The sequence below is a fragment of the Corvus brachyrhynchos genome, unplaced genomic scaffold, assembly GCF_000691975.1.
Source record: "Corvus brachyrhynchos isolate BGI_N302 unplaced genomic scaffold, ASM69197v1 scaffold32, whole genome shotgun sequence".
Taxonomy (NCBI): Eukaryota; Metazoa; Chordata; class Aves; order Passeriformes; family Corvidae; genus Corvus; species Corvus brachyrhynchos.
Genome location: NW_008237919.1, coordinates 16,356,025 through 16,363,636, shown reverse-complemented (window position 1 = coordinate 16,363,636; position 7,612 = coordinate 16,356,025).

Sequence of the window (7,612 nt, the reverse complement as noted above, 5' to 3'; positions counted from 1 at the left end):
CTCACTCAAAGCAATTACAGACCTATTTGCTAGACACACAGACAACAAAGAAACAAGAGCTGACCCTTGACTAGGTCAACATCTACGTTCCTCTCTGCTGGAGAATTCCTCATGTTTCTCCTCAAGGGCTGGGTAATTCCTGGTGCTGCAGGAATGGCATGGATGTCCTCCTTCCACTTGCAAAACACTCTCAAATCACTGCATTTCTGTGCCCAGAGTCTGGATTCTTATTTACATTCATATATGTCCAAAAACCCACAGAGTGGCTCTGAAGGTAACCTTAAAAATTGCCTGAAGTGTAGAACCCCCAAAATGAGATGGCAGATAGCCTGAAATGGCACCAAAGGATGGATACATCCTCTGTGGATCACCAAAACTCTTACCTGTGTCCCAATACTTCTCTCAGTCCCTGGCTGAAGCCTCAGGTAAGATCTGGTCAGCCACCAAACACACCTGACCCACTGCAGGTGTCCTGCCACAGCCCCGTTACCTGCTGCTGAATGGAGAATCTTGAGAGGGCACAAGACTGGGCAAAGGATGAATGGAAATCTCCACTGGAGCTGGGAAGCAGGCCAAGAGACCGGGAATGATAACACCCAGCTGCTGCCACTTGAGGAAAATACATGGCAAGGAGCACAGGCTAATGTTTACAGAGCACTTTGCAGATAGGAGATTGCAGTTATCAGGTTATCAGACTGCTCTGATAACTTCAAGGGGAAGAAAATCAAGACGCTCATTAAGTAAACTGAGGGAAAAATTAGATGAACTCAGCAAGGCAGAAAGAGGTACATGCCAGCTCTCCCCATGAGAAGCAAAATGCCTTTTTCTTGCTTTATTCTAAAGAAATGGCGTTGCTGTCACTGAGCAAGACAAATGTAACATCAGTTTAACAGAACGGTGGAGTGACCCAGGCTGGAAGGGACCTTGGGACGTCCCAGTTCCAGCCTCCTGCCCAGAGCTGAGGCACCACTAAGTTCAGCCCAGGCTGCTCGGAGCTTTGTCCTCCTTAGATCTTGAAAACCTCCAAGGATGGAGCTGTACAAGCTCTCCAGAAGACCCTCTCCACCACCCCACTGACCTCGTGGTGTGAAGCCAAATCCTCCCTGCTTGCCTGATTTATTCAGGACTTCCTGAAAGCGCAGCTACTCCCCAGGTCAGAGTCAGCCTTTGCAGGGGCTGCCCAATTCCAAGTCTCCCCACAACACCGAGGGTCCCCATTTCCCAAGGAGTCTGCCAGGAGATAATAGATAAGCCAATACTCACCCCTGCAACCCGTCAGCTGAGTGCCTGAGCTGAGCCCCAGCCCCAGTTTATATGTGCTGGTGGCAGCGGACACCCGTGAGCTCCGGGAGGGACGCGATTGGGTCCTGCCCCACACCTCACTGTGCCCAGCACCTGATTGCTCTGCGAGGGGAGGTGACTGGGGTATAAAAAAAAAGATAAGCAATTTATTGTTTGTTTTAATTAGTACTTATCTTCAGGAGTGCTCTGAACCCTTCCCCCAGCAATTTGGTGCTGGTTTTAGAATTCCGCTGCTGTTCTGGTTTTGTGTCTTGTGCTGGAATTTAAACCCAGCTCATCTGTGTCAGCATGGGCCTTGCTGAATCAGGCACAGGTGGTGACAGAAATGACATATTGTATTAGGTGCTGCCTGGTGGGGAGTCTCTGTGTCCTCTGGGATCCTAGGATTAGTCTCTGCACCACCTCCAGCCTAAACCTCTGTCTCCTGCTTCTCATGAAACTGCTTTACTGTTAAATTGGCTGAGAGCACTGAACAGCTTCTGCTCCATGGTGATTCCTGAGCACCAGCTGGGGATCAGGAAATTACCTGGATGCAGATTTTGCTTGAAAAGGAAGAGCCCATGAGAATTTCAGCCCCTCCTTTCCCCACTCCTGCCCAGAGCCAGGGCAGCACACAGAGCCGCCTGGCCTGGGCTGGGGCCGTGCTCCTCCAAAACACAGTGGTGAAGGAAACTTCACCACTGCTGAGGTGATCAGGCAAGAATAAGCCTTGTCAGAATGCTTATTTTGGAATTAAACTTTTGAAGACAAGACTGGTGTAGGTATTAGCACAGGGATGACTTTACCTTTGGTCTTTTTGCAATAAATGAACTCTCTGGAAAACATTGCCAGAGGTAATCCATCGCAGAAAACTCTTGTGGGCTATCTGATGTGACAGAGAACATGCAGGTCTCTTGTGGAGAGGCTGCAAATAACCCCAACCCCAGCAAGAATTGTGTTTTCTGGGCATTGCAGTTACAGAATAACCCAACCACCCCTTCCTGGTTGTCTCCTGTAGCAGCGTGTGCTCAAAAATTAGATTCTTCCCTTCAGTGACCAAACTGCAAGAAAGGGAGATCTTTTCAACCTGAAAGGAAACAATATTTAGATGGTTATTGGAGAGACAGAAGACAATTTTGAAATAAAATGCTTCCTTTAGAGAAATACATTTTTAAATTAGATACTTTAAAGAAAAAAAAAAAGGTTTAGATGGCAAGTTTGGGGACTTTGAATCAAAGAATTCCCCTTTTTGGGGGGCAAGGTAAAAGCTGCTCACTGCATCTGACCAGAATGCTCAGGCTTAGTTGCTGGCTGGGTTTAAACCATGAGAGGTCTTTTTGGTGCCCAGTGGGGGACTTTTTGGTGCACCTGGGGGATCAGTGGCTGTGCACGTGGTCACCCTGGAGCACCTCAGAGTTTGTGGCCATGCTTGAGCCCACCACAGCATAGGTCCAGCCCTGGAGGAACTGAAGCCAGGGGTAAGGCCGTGGTGGAGCAGGGACATCTCTGGAGGTGGTGTGGCTCGTGGAGAAGAACATGCACCCCACCAGACAGGGGGCTGGGGATGCAGGAGGGTTTGCAAGGAACAGCTGACCCCAACTGACCCAAGGGATATTCCAGACCATGTGGCACCGTGCTCAGCATGTAAAGGTGTGGGAGAAGGAAGGAATGATGGCGTTTGCCTTCCCGAGTCACCACGAGGTGTGGTGGAGCCCTGCTGTCCTGGGGGGTGGCTGAACATCTGCCTGCCATGGGGAGTGGGGAATGAACTCCATGTTTTGCTTTGCTTGTGCACACAGCTGGTGCTTTACCTGTTGCTTTAACTCAGCCCACGAGTTTTCTCAGTTTTACCCTCCTGAGTCTCTCCCTCATCCCACAGTGAGTGGCTGTGTGGGGCTGAGTTGCTGGCTGGGGTTAAACCATGACATTTTCCCACCACCACCATCCCCAGAGCTGCTGTGCAGTCGTGCTCTTTGGCATCCCCAGCCCCACAGTCACACACACAGCTGGTTTTGCCCCAGCAGGTGAGCACAGCAGGTATTTTGGGGTGGGTTTTCCTGCTTTGCCTGTGCCTGGGTTAAGCGCAGAGGAGGAGCTGGGCTGCAGGGGAATGGCTGGGGTCTGCACTGGCATCTTTGTCATGCTTCCACCCACACAGGAACACCAGGTATTTCACAGCCTGTACACATAATAAAATCTAATTTTACCTTGCTGTTCTGCAGTGCTGGTGTTACTAAGTTTAAAAAACACACAGCAGCACAGGGCACAGGTGCCCATTCCCCAGCAGCCCCATCCTCTATCTGAAGAGCTGTCTTGCAGCATTTAACCTGCAGGATTCCACTGGCTAAACATCACCATTTCCAGGCTGGGAAGCAACAACAGGAGAGAGCAATCAGCTGGACAAAAAAAATGAGGAGAGATGACTGAGAACACTGGGATGGCTCTGAGCTTTCACAAGAAGGTGAGACACAAACGTTCATGCACAGGGAGAGGGACTCTGCTTTTAAAACAGTGTCAAAAATACTCCTTGCAGAGGTAGTTTTATAGTACTCACCTCATCTTCCCTGTAAGGGTGGGGAGACCCTGGCACAGGCTGCCCAGAGAAGCTGTGGCTGTCCCATCCCTGGAAGTGTCCAAGGCCAGGTTGGATGGGACTTTGGTAAACCTGGGATAGTGGAAGGTGTCCCTGACTATGGCATGGGGTTGGAACAAGATGACTTTAAAGTTCCTTCCAACCCAAACCATCCTGTAATTCTGTGATCCCTGTGGGGATGCAGCACTCAGGTTTTATTGCTGGGCACTTCCAAGGAGAGACCTTCCATCACCACAGTCATCCCTCCTCAGCGAATTTTTCTCGTAGAGGAGACAATCTGGTATTAAAATGTTCCAGATTCTGCTGTACCAGGAGCTAAGAAATCCACATTTTCCCCTCCCATGTAATTAATATTCAAAATGGCTTTATCAAAGCAGTTGAAGCTCCACATCACGGCTTGAGAGGATGTCAGGAGAAGGGTTAGCAATGTTTTGGGAAGGCCTAGCAAATAATTCAGGTCAGAACAGGCTTTCCTTGGTTCTTGGCTTATTTTTGGCCATCAGAGAAAAACCATCTTGCTGTGAGGGCATGAGGTTAAAACTGCCACTGGTCGAGCTGTATTGGACTGTGAGTTGGAATACTGGTGATGGCGCCTGCTATCTGAATACTGTGGGTAAACTGGGAGAAAAGGAGGCTGTCACTTGCTGTTAAAAATATTTTTTTTTACCTGATAAGCACACTTGGTGTAGAATTCTTACTGCAGCGCAAAATGATGCCAGCTGAAACACGATTCCAGCTGTCACAGGCCAAGGCAGGAATGGGTTAGAAAAGTTACATTTTTGTCACTGCTTTGGAGCAGCCATTCACACCCACCTCTTTCAGGAGAGGTCACCATTTCTTTGTACAACCCACGGAGTTTGCAGTGCCTGTGACGAGCCTCCCTTGATGGTGCATCTGCTGCTGGTGGCTGTGGTGAGAACGATGCTCCAGAGACACCCAGAGAAGTGCAGACCTGCTGGCTTTTCCTGGCAGGACACAGGAAGGAACCCAAGGCACAAACAACTCCAAACACGCTGCGTTTCCCACCCTTCACAGGTCAGACCTGCTCTGCTTGTCCCATGGGGCAGATCAGCTCATTCCTGTGTCCTGCTGTGTCCGAGAGGGTCTCGCTGTGGATCAGTCAGCACATTGCCTGCTCTCCAGCTTCCCCAGGGACATGCAGTGTCTGTGACAGGGACTACAGGCACAGGTGGTGCCCACAGGCCCCTTGTCCTGTTTGTTTGGGCACACAAACCCAGCTGGCCACCCCAAGCCTGGGATTCAGCAGGTGGGAGAGAAGCTATGGCGTGTTTTTAGCTCCTGAAAGAGCAGTGAAACCTGCACTGTACACAGCACTTGGCTTTTCCTCTAACTAGAGGTGGATTTTTCCATAAGACAGGGTGGTGGCAGGTGAGTTGGCTGCTCTTCTTGCCCTCCACGTCAGATCCTGTGGGCTCTCCCCTCACTCACCATCCTCCAGCACGTGACAAAAGGTAGCAGCACTTCCATCAGCAACATGAGTGTGGGTTGGTGGTTGTGTTTATTTTTTTTTTTTTCTTCCCCAAAGGGAATTTATTGCTTTCATAAGGCAGCTTTCTGGACTGAAGTCCTCCCTTTATCTGCAGAGCCAGCACAGCTGATTGTACCCAGTAATTTTCCTGCTGGTGACCCGCGAGGAGGGGCAGCTCCTCAGCTGGGGACAGCTCGGTCCCAGGGCTGTCATTAGGCTGTGACTCAGCTGTCAGGAGGTCTTGCAAAAACGGGGTGTGGGCAGTGCCCTGCTCTCAGCCCCAGCCTGGAGGCTGCTGCTAACAAGGTGCTGAGGAGCCCTGATCTCTCAATGGCTGCACCTGCTGAATCCAGGGGCCGGGTTCAGAGCCTGATGTACCTCACCAGGATATTTCTTAGGCTGTCCAGCTCCGTGTTCAGCCTGCTGGAAGGTGGAACTTGATCCTTCACGCTTCCTGCAGCTCTCTGTGCCTGGGCAGCCTTTGGCCTTTTGCTGCAATGGTCTCTCCATGCCCGGGAGTGATGCCGGCCTTCTGCCCCTGGGGCTGTGACAGCAGGATCCCTTCTTCCCCCTCTGAGTGAACTGCCAAAAGGGAAAGCAAAGGCAGGGATCTGCACTTGCTGCCAGCAATGGCAGCATTTCAGGTATCACATGAGAAGGATGTTCAAGATAAAGTCACCCCGTGCTGCTGGATCAGGGGTAAGGAGATAAAGCTGAGGACAGAGCACTGTGTGTGTGTGGGGAGGTACCCGAAGACCTGGCATGAGAGCAAGGGGTTCATGCTGGCAGGACTGGCCTCTCTCTGGAGACATGGAAAGAACTGCAGTCTCACAGGCCACACACTGAGAGTGAGGGGTCTTCTGCACAAATTTCTTAGTGTAACACACACTTATAAACTTGAACTGGCATTAAAAAAACCAACCCAGAGCCATTCTGCAATCAAACAGCTTTTATTGAACTCTTCATATTGTACATTTGTGAACATCTGTGCAATAAATACAGCTCATAGTGTTGGTTTTTCCCAGCTCCTTGAAGCATAAGAAGGCTTCCCTTTCCCTTAGTTAACACTACACAGTAAGAAAAGCTGTTGGATGACAGGGGCAGTATCAGCAAGCTCCTGACAGTGAGCCTTGTGTGAGATTTATAAGAGCAAGCAGAAGTTTTCAGAAAGAAGCTTGGTGTGCAGATGAGACTGGTGTGGCTGCTTAGAGGAATCCCTGCTAGCCAGAGTTCTGGAGTCAGCCACAGCTTGTACAAGAAATGGGAAATAACACTGGACACGACAACATGAAAATGATCCTTAAGTCATTGCCTGGTAACCGCTTGCAAAATATTGTACAGGTTTTACTGAATAGTTGCCTTCAGGTGAGAAAATAAAAAGTATTTTTGCAGAGCTAACATTAGGACTGATAATCTCTGACAGTGACAAATACAGCATAAATTGTTGATAAAAATATCCATGTGCAAAATAGGTTTCAGGTTTAGTCAGCGCTTGCATAAGCAGCACAGGTAAACAGAAGATGCAGGCACCCACTTCAGAGAAAAAAATACAGCTCTGTTCAGGCTCTGGCCTTCGAGCTCAGGTAAAAGACTGAACAAACTGCAGTGTCTTTCTTGGTCTTCAGAGAATTTGAAACAAGATAAGCCCAGTTTTAATCAGCCCTACCACAACTAACCAGGACCAGCAGTGAGATCCTCAGACATGCAAAGAAAGCATCACACTTAGAAGCTTTTGCAGAGGAACTTCAGCCCTTCTGGATTCCCTGTCCCCTTCTCTTTGCTGCCTGCATCCCTGCCACGGGAAAGAGCTCTGGAAAGTTTTTCAGTTGTGCAGCAACTCCATTTGTTTACCCAATTCCCCTGGTCTCACCACGGTGCTGCTGTGAATAAGAGGGGCTGGTGGCTGTCTTTTCCTCCCTGTGCCAGCGCAGAATAGGAGACTGCTCCTGTTCTTCCCAAACCACAGGGGAGCAGGTGATTTCTTTGGATCCTTTGGCTTACTTGGAATGCTTTAAACTCCCATCCCCTCTTCCCCACCATTTCTAACCACCCCCTATGTCTCAGTCCACAATGCTGCCAGTTTTCATGGCACAACAAGAATTAATGTATGAACAGTGTACTAGAAAAATAGATTAAAAGCCTCACACTTCTTTATAACTGACTAATTTGCTGCCCCACCTTTAACTCCTCTCTTGTGCTGCTCTGAAAAGCAGCTTTGGGAACCTCCTTCTACCATTTTTGTATTTCCT